Raw genomic sequence first — 9,479 nt, forward strand, 5'->3', positions numbered from 1 at the left:
GCAACTGAGATAGCAAAGGGGGTAGATATGATCTCCCTTTAGTCTTTTCAATTTAGAGCTCCCATCTTGCAAGTTTAGAATCACAGGATAGCAAGGGACTCTTAACTGAATTTATTTAAAATGTGCATTTAAATGTCAGACTCTGAGACTCGAATCAGGAACTTTCTTTTAGCTGAGTCAGCAGATGCAGCAATAAGCTCATCTCAGCTGGAAGTCAGTCTTTGAAGATCTTACAGATCCATTAATTTATATCTACTAATTCACCAAACTGAAGAACATAATTCAGTGACTTTCAAACTGACTCAGCAGTCCCTAGGAACTTGTGAGTTATTTGACTTTCATCCTTCATGAAGAAAAATATAAAATGTAAAAGTATGAAGACTTTTAGTTACAACATCTGATTTCAGAGCTTGCCACAATATCTAGGCTCTCTCCATTTCCTTCCTGGATTGTATTTAATTTAACAGAGCTGACTTGTTTGGAGTATCGAGTGTACCCAGCACAAAATTTAATATCTAATTACAGAAATTGACAGAAAGCCAGTGCAAAGATGACACCAGTTGACAGTCATTCTGGCTTCTTGGCTTTGATGCAACATTTTTCATTGTACAAGTACTAAATACCAATCCAGAAAACCTGATGCTTCCCCTTTGGCCTATGTAGTAAATGAGTCCTGTCCTCCAACGCATGTGCTTCTGCAGTGTTGTGCAATTAAAGTGTGTGAGTAATGGAGTGTAAAAGAGAATCGCAGACATAAATCAATCCTGTGCCCTCCAGATCATAAGAGATTTTGCCCAGACTTGAATGATCAGGAACACCTCTTGGCAAGCAATCTGCATTTTCGAGATAAGACCAACTGCAATTGGCATAACTGGGTGCCGTGGAGAATATCATTTAACTTCACGTGGGAATGCTCTAGCATATAACACATCATCTGTAACTTATTCCCCTTCAAGGAAATGCATGGCAATTTTGGAAGGCTTGTTCTAAATTACCATTAGAATGTAAAGATAAACTCTGAGTCACTGAAATACGGAGACATTCAGACAGTGCGTTTCAGTGTTGACATTGTGCTATTCGGAAAGGACATGAAAGATTATGGTGAAACCTGCTTGTTTTGCTTTCAGCAAAGTGGCGTTAGCCTGTGCTGACTGCTCCTGAAAGTCTCACCTCCGCTAATGAGCACCTTAGTAGTACTTTGTGCTCTAAAGGTAAAGTTCTGCCGTTTGTGTAATTCCTTTGCATTGAAGTGGGACCACATACACCTTTTACACATTTCTTAAGCTGTTGTTGTAGGGCTTCAGTGAAAACTGAGGGCAAAATTTTCATCTTTTCATACTTTTCTCATTCCTAGCAATGTCATTGTGACTATGCTGGGATGAAACAAAAGGATTACCCATACAGATTAGAAGTTTCAAATATAATGACATTTTTACATGCCCCGTGAAGAACAACATTGCTGTAAAAGAAAAAAAAAATGTGATGAACAGGAGAGTTTTATGTTTTGGTATAGATTTTTTTTTTTAATGAAATTTGAACTAACATCTCAACAACTCAGATAAATCCAAAATACTCTTAGTTTCAAACCACACTGGATATCAACAACTTTCTTACATTATTAAACTACTAAGCACTGAGATTCAAGTCCTGCTCTTGTTCCTGGAGGTTGCTATTCAGATCTGACTGTTCAGACAAACTCCAAGTGGTCTGTATCTCAACAAGAACAGACATGACACCAGCAACATCCATTTAAACTTTTTCTCCATCGTTTGACAATTCAAGACTGTATTGATCAGTCACAGAAGAGCTAGACACCATTTTTCTAAAGGAGCAGTTTTCCAGTGAAAACAAAGCTTGATGAACTTAAGTTTCAGAGGAACATGGCACTTTTATCAACATTTTTATTGAAGAAATCATCAGAATGCTTGTTTTGTCTTGTAAACAATCTTTAAAAAAATAACCTGCCATTCAAAATAAAACATTTCAATAAGGTCAAAACAGAAATATCTCTGAATATTTTGTTTGACATAAAGTTTCAAAGAGTCCAGTATTTTGTAACAATTTAAAATGAAAACAAATTTCAAAATGTCAGAATTTCCCGTGTTTTGGAAGGCTGTTTTAGAGCCTGTCCTTAGCAGAAGTATAACAGTAAATCGTTTAAGGCCTGGGAATATACCCTTCTGTATAAAGCAAAGGAAGACTGATGGTCTTTCCAAAATCTATGGTGGGACCTGGTAACTGATGAAACTGAATGGAATTAGATAGCTAACTTCCTTCACCTCCTTTTAAAATGTTAGCCACAAAGAATGAAAGAATGAAAAGCTTTGAGCAGGTTGGTTAAATGCAATAGATTATTGACTTTTTGGTCCTAGAATCAAGAGAAAAAAATAACAACATTGTATGTTCTGATCCCACCCAAAAAGCTGGAAATCCACACTGACATTTAAGCTTTATTCTTCTCTAGATATTCTTCTCTATCTCACTAGATAGTGGAAAGATACATAATTAAACTTCATAATGTTAGCAAAAACAACACCATTCAGAGTTTAAGCTCTAAATTCTGGGAGTTGAATCCTGGCAAAATGACTTTTTAGAGCAGCTGTAATTTTGGTTGACTATAGGTGAAAAGACTAACAAAAATTTAGCTTATAAGGTTTTTTTTTCCTCCATGTTTTTTATTTCTCCTTTTTTGGTTGAAGTTTTATTTGTATTGTTTGCCTGGCTTTTTTTTTTTTTTTTGGTTAGTCTATTTTGGAAATAGCATTTTTTCAAAAAAGAACACTTACTATAAGAAGATGGCTGAAAACTACAGATTTGCTGTATCTGGTAGTCATATGTAGAAGAATTTAAAAATATATATATTTTCTGGCTCTTAAAAATAAAAGTGTGGAATAATTACAATGTGAATTCAATCCACAAGCCTCAGGGTATAAATTGATCACCAGATGGGGTAAGGAAGAAATATCCCCAATGGTATAATATTGCACGTGCTAAGTGGGTTTAACACCTTCCTCTGAAGTATCTAGAGTTGAGACTAGATGCTGGATAAGATTGATTATTGGCCTATTCTGGTAAAGCAGTTCCTCTGCTATCGTATTCTTACCTTAAAAATGATGGTTCATTTCATGCAATGGATTCCAGCAGCTTTATCTTGTGCATCTCGTATGCACAACACAGCCAAACGAAAAAAGGAATAAGAATACTTCCTTGCTTAACTTATATTGCAAATGGAAAGCAGTTTTCTTTTTTTAGAATATTGGTAGCCAGTAGGAATTTTATTTGCAGAGCACCTAAAACTCCAGCTACTGTCAGCAGAAGCAGCAGGTGTACTAGTTCTTCTGGAAATTCATCCCTTGGTCTACAGTATGAATTAAATGTGCTGTAAGAAAAAACAAATGATGTTAAAACAAAAATTAGAAGAAAAAGGGTTAAAGGACCAGTAGAAATCTTACTTTAATCAATAAATTATTCAAGGCTGTAGGTCAATTTAGCACCATGGCTGTTCCTCCGAAGCACAGATATCCAAGAAATCAGACAGATTTTCTCAGGGTTCTAAAGGGTTAGGTCCCGAGTTATGATTGGTACAAAAATACAAAGACAAGGCTGGCAGCATGACCAATGCTTCCAAGCAGTCTCAGTCTCTATTTAACTTTCCATTTGTTATCCATTCTTCTTGACATTCATTACATTAGCTATTGAGCTATCCTGGGCCTATGTTTTGCTCCCTTTGCATTTAAAGTGATTTGTTATATTATCTCCAATGGGATTAGAGTTTGGCCACCTGTGGAGGGGCAATAAATGTGAGACCTTCTCCAAGAAGTGGCAAAATGTTCAACTTCTGAAAACACCAGCTGATCACACAGGTGCACATCCATATACATATGCACATTGATACTTAGCATTGCAAGGCTGACAAAGGAATCAGGATCTCTCAGGATGACAACACGAAGAAAGCTTTCTTACTCTGGGCTCAAAAGCTTACTCTGTCCTATAGAAACAGTCTGGGTTTAAAAAGATTCCCCACAACTCTCCTCTTCCCTCCTAAACACTCTGTGGTATGAAGGATAACTTCACAAGTAAGTCGTAAGTAACATTTCATAGCTGAACAACAGTGCATCAGTATCAGACTTGACGATTAACACTGTATTTAGTTTTAACAACAGCTAGAACTACTTTTTCATTATCCCTAACCCTCAAGTAATGGCATATCTCTTTGACCCACCCAACTGAAAAGCCAGCATGAAGACTGGTGTCACACAGAGGTAAATTAAACTGTGTGAACAGAATGCATTGCCTCCCTCCTCTTCCATTGCTTCCAGTATCCCCGACAGTCAAATATGTTAGGATCTTCTAGGGAACATGTGATAGCAGTTTTCTGACTTAAGATAGATGTAGCAAGTTCGCATCTCTTGGGGTTATCAAAATAGTATAGATACATAGAGGACTCATGAGATGTGACGATATTTGATCAGATTTCCAAGCTTTTTAATGACAACTGAGATTCTGATCTCCAAGAACCAGCATCCTAAGCATGGACCTGTATATCCGGTGGTTTCATCCAACCTTGGTGCTCACTTGGCACTAATGCACTCGCTGATACAAAGGATGACTGCACAAGTAGACACCTAAATCTTCTTGTATGTGAGAGGATAGGAATCCAGCCAACAACTTGCCAGTGCTCAGCAGCTGAGTGTCCTGGGCAACAGCAACCATCAAGAGTCACATTTTGCCCTTTTACAATGGATCAAGAACTAAGACACTGCTTTTGCTCTGGCAGGCTGGCACTTGAGCCATTTTTCAGTTGCTCTGCGTAAGCACATCCAGTTTTCAGTGAACCAGGACATTATTTTTATTTGAAAGGCAAAATTTTGTGTTCTTTTAATACAAAACTGATTAGCTGAGGAGAAGAAAAGTAGGAAAGAACAGAACTCTACCCACTGGTTTTCTATGGACTTACACATGTAAAGAAATAATTGTGAGAAAGATTTGCCAGATAAGACAGCTTTCCTGGTTTCTCCATGGAGCCCTTGTCTTCCCATTCACATCATGCTTTGCTCTGAATCCTTAAACACAACAAATAATCACGCTTTAGTAAGCACCTGTTTGGCTTATGTGAAGAATCTGTCTGTGACGGCATTAAATCCTGACCTTTGACTTTTCCTGTCTGATGACAAAGTGATTATTTCTGCTGATTCTTGGTTTGACATCAGGGAGCAATTGGTTAAGCCTCAGACCCTTCAGCCTTGTTATCTGCCATTCTTATATATGCCAACATTTATTTATTAAGACAGATTTAGTATTCTAACAACTGTAGAAAAAGGTACCTCGTTTTCAGCTGATGTTAGCTCACCCCCAGTCCAAAAAACACAATTATGCTTTCTTTTTCTTTTTGCCCACAGAAACACTAATGAATTAAAGCAGACAGCTCAGTTCACAGATATTAAACAAGCGCTCACAGAAAAGTTTGAACCCTGTAGGAGAGCAGGTCACCTTTGTACAACAAACACTGTTAATGATGATTCTACTATTGCTGATCATATCATTCAGGCAAAAAAATATATATATTTTTTTTTGGGGGAAAAAAGCATGTTGTAGCTTTGTGTTGGCGTAGGTCAGGACAAAAAGGAACCAACAATAAGCTTTAAAACATCAGAGAAAAGCATCAGTGTCTACAGTTTCAAAGCAAAACTTTTATTTTTCAAGTCAAAACAATATTTCATTTCAGACATATATTATATATTTTTTTTTACAAAAGTGGGGTGAATGTTTATGTCGGATATGCTTTAGAAATGAATTTTTTTCTTTTGGATTGAATTACTTATATTTTGAAGCCAACACAATATTTTTTTAAATCTCATTTTAGCTCAGGAAAAATATAAGCCTGTGGCCTCCTGATGTACTAGCTGGGTGAGCATGGATGTGCACCAGCTTTGGCACCCTGTTACATGCTCCAGTGATGGATATAAACATATCAGTGGGATTCCCATGAAAAGCTGATGTCAAGACTGCTTTGGCACTTCTGAGCAATAGAAGCTAATAGGCTGAAGAGCTCTTACACACATCAAAGTCAAGAAGCTAATGCGTAGCATGGGTAATAACAATGAGAAGGTTCTGGGTGATTTCCGCTTGCAGTGCTGGGTTTTCAGGCAGATCCGTTGTGACAATCTCCTAAGTCATTCATACAGAGAGGCACAGATCATCGGGAACGTGGTGTTTTAATTTAAACTGTTCCATCAAATCACGTTATATGTCGTTTGTTACTTAGTCAGGAGGTTGAGGTTGTTTCTAGCATTGCTGTTTTCCTCAAAGCGCAGGTCACATCATTAGCTGCAATCAGCGCAGGAGCTCCATTTTACATTAGCACTGTGTTTGTCTTCTTCAAAAAATGGATGAAGTCTTTTTTTTTTTTTTAATCTGTGTTATCTTCGGTATTACAGATGCTACCAGAATTTGCCTTGCTCTATCCACTCTTGGAGGTGGGTAGAGATTTTAGTCTGAATTGACCTTTAGTTATTATAGTTAATCTTGAAGTCCCCAAGAATAAAGTTCTCTATCAAATCAGCACGTTTGAGTCCTATCCATGCCCATACTAACAGAAACAAGTAGAATGTGTTTTTAATATTAAATTCAAGCTGTCCTTGCAGGATTGCTCCGGTACCAGATTGCCACTGTCAGCAGGCAGGATGTCTCTGCTCTGTCACTTGTCCAGTTTGAGAGACCAAATCCCGTTCTTTTACAAGCAGATGCTGCTGTTGGTTTCATTCGCTTTCTCTGCTCCAGTTTTTGTCTTTTTACCTTATCTTTTTCTAATGCCAGCTGTCATTGACTCTCTGTCCTGGACTGTTTGTTGGCTTTTATCACTTGGTTTAGCCATTTGTGCATTTTCCTGCATTCTCTGGAGTGCAAACTGTGAACTCTATTCACAATTTACCTGTTGAGCACTTGTGAATTCTACATGCACAGTAGCTCCTGGCCTAATGCTGTTCCCGCTGAGGTCAGCTGGCAGCTCGCCACAGGCTTCAGTGGGAAGAGTATCAAGCTGTTATTTTAAGTGCAAATTCAGTCCCAGATCTGCAGTTTGAAGGAAGACATTGTGTCTCAGCCTTGCTTAGCTTGAACGGTTCATATTTTAGCCGGTTTAACATCTTAGATCATGATCTTGGCATGTTGCTCTGAAGTTGGACACTCCCACATCTTTTGTTACCATCATTATGATATTCTCCATGGGTTCTTAGAGTGCTCTCATCACTGTTGTATCTCAGGCCTTTTCAGTAGTTCATTAAGCGACTAACATCTGTCACATGTAATTCATTCCTGGTCTCCCAGGAGGAGTTCAGTGGAGATTTTGCCATGGCTTCCTCTTCTCCACCACATTAAACACAAGGTCTCCCCTACCCTTGCCATCAACTAAAAATTAGAGCTGGTAAGAGCAGTCTGTCTGGAAAATCCCTCTCCAATCGTAATGAATGTTGCTGAGGTCAAGATGTTGCACCCTTCTCTATGTAAGAGTATGTTTTTGCTGCAGGATGTGTCCAGATGCAGATGTGCACGCCACCTAACTCCACAGGAGGGCATCTACAGCCCAGATGTGGATCCTCATTCAAATCATACCGACGTCCACACTAGCATTACAGACTTTGTCCATACAAGTAACTAAAGTGAGCCAAGGAGCATTCCCTGGGCTTCAGGGAAATGAGATGCCCTGATGTGCATACATATGGCTAATTTTTTTCCCCCAAAACAGGGTGATGCCAGCTATACTGTCCACTGAGAAAATTCCCTGGTCTGTGCTACCCTTTAATTGTGCTGGAGCATAGTCTAAAGGAGTGCTAGCTGACATGGGCCAAAGCAACCTGCTAACAGTAAAACAGTGTGGAAGATTGCATGCCGTAGCCTTGCTTATTTTACAAATATAACTTCCTGTCCTTCCAGGTCCTGCTACAGAAGTCCCTCACTGCCTCCATACACTCCTCACTTCTGGCCATTCTAGCCAAAGCCACAGCGTGAGTCCAGCACTGCAAAATAAACAGGTGACTTGCTTACACTACATCTCAGTCTGAATATTGTCCTAAGACTGGGAAGTGAAAGAAAGAAATGAGAAATGTCATGGCTTAGAACAGCGAGCGATATAAAAATCAGAGTGCAAGTTAAACCAAGGAAAAATTATGGCAAACTATATTAGCATGTTCTTATCCATTAGGAAAATATTAATTAACTATAAAAATACTCAACATCCCTGAATAACCAAAAATCCCATTAATTTCAGTGGGTAAAAAAACAATCAGCATTAGAGTGTATATGGGGGATTGGAACTGACTTTCATCAGACAGTTAAAAACTTCTTTTTATTCTTCATCAGAAGGGAAAAGAAAAGCTCAGAAAACTTGTAAATCTCAAAATTGTATAAAACATCACTTTGGACAGCAAATCTTAGGATCTTGCCTCAGAAGATAATTTTAAGCATTAGTCTGCAACTGCATGTATGCATGCAGGGTGTTAACATGGGATGTGAAATATTCAGATTTCCAGATATCTTTCCTGCTCTGTGGATATGCAAAATCAGTCTGCTGCAGGCAGACTGAACTTATGTCTCTCATCCCTACTCAGTGTCATTATACATTAATGCATAATGTCATTATGCACAAGGCAAGGAAGGCGAATCAGCCTTTCTTCTTTCTTTTTTGTTTTCCCATCCAAAATCACATTTTGCAAAACTAAAGCTGAAACACTTCCTGCAGAACATTATGGTCTTGCTGAAACAACATATTTCAACAACAGCAACAAAAAACCCCATGTTCCCACCTACTCTTTTCAGGAACAATTGGCACTGGGTCCTAACAGTTTTTTTTTAAAGAAAATACCATACAAAAAGTCTTGAACAATTATTTCAAAACAGTTCATCATTTAGCATATGAATCATGCTTGAGGAAAATAAAATACCTTTGGATGATTCAGTCTGTGCAAAGTAATAGCAGAAGGTGTGCGATGCCACTTGTCCTGCTAGCCCTCAGAGGTGCGATATTCATTAAAAAAGCAGATTGGCAACAGTGCTAATGTAAATCATTCTCATCCTAGACAATCACCAGATTGACTAAAGAATAATAGGATTGTTAACACCCCCCCCCAAAAAAAAGTCCGAAGTTATAGTTTTTTGTGCCTTTTAAAAAAAGTATAAACTGAAATTCTCATTTATTCACTTAACACCATGACTTTAAGAAAACATATATAAATATCGCAAGAAAATCTTGAAAGCAACACTGTCAAGAAAAGTGCTATATCCGTATTGGGAATAAAATAGACTATTTTGCTAAATATAAAACATATTGGATCCTCTAAAGGAAAACATTATTTTCATTAGATGTCTTTATTTAAAAATCTGGACAAGTTTAGAAGTGATATTTGTATAGAACTTTCATATGCTTCTTTTCATTAAAACAGTTGTAACCTTTCTCTGTCCCCACTGTTTATGCTTTTAAAGGG

The sequence above is a fragment of the Apteryx mantelli genome, chromosome 1 (assembly GCF_036417845.1).
Source record: "Apteryx mantelli isolate bAptMan1 chromosome 1, bAptMan1.hap1, whole genome shotgun sequence".
Lineage (NCBI taxonomy): Eukaryota > Metazoa > Chordata > Aves > Apterygiformes > Apterygidae > Apteryx > Apteryx mantelli.